Raw genomic sequence first — 1,987 nt, forward strand, 5'->3', positions numbered from 1 at the left:
GGGGCATTTAAGCCATTTACATTCAGTGTGATTATTGATAGGTATGAGTTTATTGCTGTCATGTTGTTGTGCTTTTTCTGTGGTGCTGACGTTTTCTTTGTTTTTCTTACTTTCCTGTGCTGAGTTTCTTTTGTTTGTAGTTTTTCTTTTCTTTTGTTGTTATAGGTTTTGTGTTTACTGAGTCTTTATATTTCTTCTTTTTTATTCTGATGAGTAGGTCTATTAACTTTCTTTCTGAGTACCTTGGGATTTATGCTTATCTTCCTAAGTTTGAACCAGCCTTTCATTACTTGATATCACCTTGACTTCCTCTCCATTTGAAAGTCGTATTCTTACACCGTTTTCCCCTCTTTTATTGTTTTAATGTTGTCATCATTTACAGATTGACTTCTCTGTTTCCCTTGTTTAAGTCTTTTAGCTTTTTTTAAATTATTATTATTAAGAGTTCTTTATATAGGTTGATACCTGACTGATGTTGTCCTGTGTCCTGGACTCCAGTTGTTGTCTGATGTTATTGGTTCTCTAACCTAAGGATTCCTTTTAATATTTCTTGTAAGTTTGGTTTGATTTCCTTAATTTCTTTTTATCTGGTAATGTCCTAATTTTGCCATCATATTTGAAAGAGTTTTGCCAGATATATTATTCAGTTTTCTTTTCTTTTAAGTGTTTATATATGTCTTCCTATTGTCTGGTTGCCTGCATAGTTTCTGCCAAGTAATCAGAGCTCAGTCTTATTGTTTCCTCTTTGTATGTGACTTTTCATCTTTCTTGAGCTGCTGTCAGGATTCTTTCTTTGTCTTAGGTTTTGGTAAGTGTGATTATGATATGTCTTGGTGCCTTTCTTTTGGGGTCTATCCCGTATGGGGTTCGTTGAGTTTCTTGGATGGCCATATTTTTGTCTTTCATGATATTTGGGAAGTTTTCTGCCAGCAAATCTTCAACAATCTTCTCTGTGTTTTCCATTTACTCCCCCATCCTAGAACTCTGATCATGTGCAAATTTTTGCTCTTGATTGTGTCCCATATAATTCTAGGTTTTCTTTATTTTTCTTCATTCTTTTCTCTGCTTTTTCCTCAAGCAAAGTGGTGTCCATGGATTTGTCTTCAATCTCACTGATTGTCTTCCATTATTTCAAATTTGCTCCTAAAATCTCTTTTGAGTTGTCCATTTGCAAAATTTTGTTGTTTATCTTTCAGATTTCTAGCTGTTTTTTGTATTATTTCTAATTGTCTATGGTGGCAAAATGGTTAAGAGCTATAGCTGCTAACCAAAAGGTTGGCAGTTCAAATCCACCAGCTGCTCCTTGGAAACACTATGAGTCGGAAATGACTTGATGGCAATGGGTTGTTTTGATGTTTTGTTCTTTTATTATTTTATTGAATTCTTCTATTGCTTTGAGAAGGGAAGGGAGGTGACTTTTGGGACTAGGTGGGAGGGGAAAAGAAAAGAAATAAAGAGAAAAAGCAAAATGGCAGCACAGTGGGAGCCGATGGGTGGGGGCGGGGTGGACCCAGGTAAGTGGTGGGCCGATGGCTCTCTAGCCTCAGTGGCACAGTGAGGGACTGGCAAGAAGGTGAAGGCGGTGGTTTACAATGCTAGGTGGGATGAAGAAAGAAAAAAAAAAAAGAAAGAATAGCAGCACGATGGGGGCTGGCCCGTTGGCCACTGGGTGTAGGGCAGACACAGGGCCCAGTGGGAAGGGAGGAGAAATGATGTACTGGGCTAGGTGAGATGGAGAAAGAAAAGAAAGGATTTAAAAAGAAAAAAAAATTGGTGACATGGTGAGACTGCAGTTCGGGTGGGGCTGACCCAGGGCAGCAGTGGGCAGTACACTGATGCCTCTCTAGCCATAGTGGCGTGGTGGGGTCCAGTGGGAAGGCAAGGAGGTGGCATAAAGTGGCAGGTTGGGGGAGAAAGAAAAGGAAGAAAGTGAAAAACAACAAATTAAAAAAGCTGGCTGCACAGTAGGTGCTGGTAAGTAAAGGTG

The sequence above is a fragment of the Trichechus manatus genome, unplaced genomic scaffold (genome assembly GCF_000243295.1).
Source record: "Trichechus manatus latirostris isolate Lorelei unplaced genomic scaffold, TriManLat1.0 scaffold00059, whole genome shotgun sequence".
NCBI classification, from domain to species: Eukaryota; Metazoa; Chordata; class Mammalia; order Sirenia; family Trichechidae; genus Trichechus; species Trichechus manatus.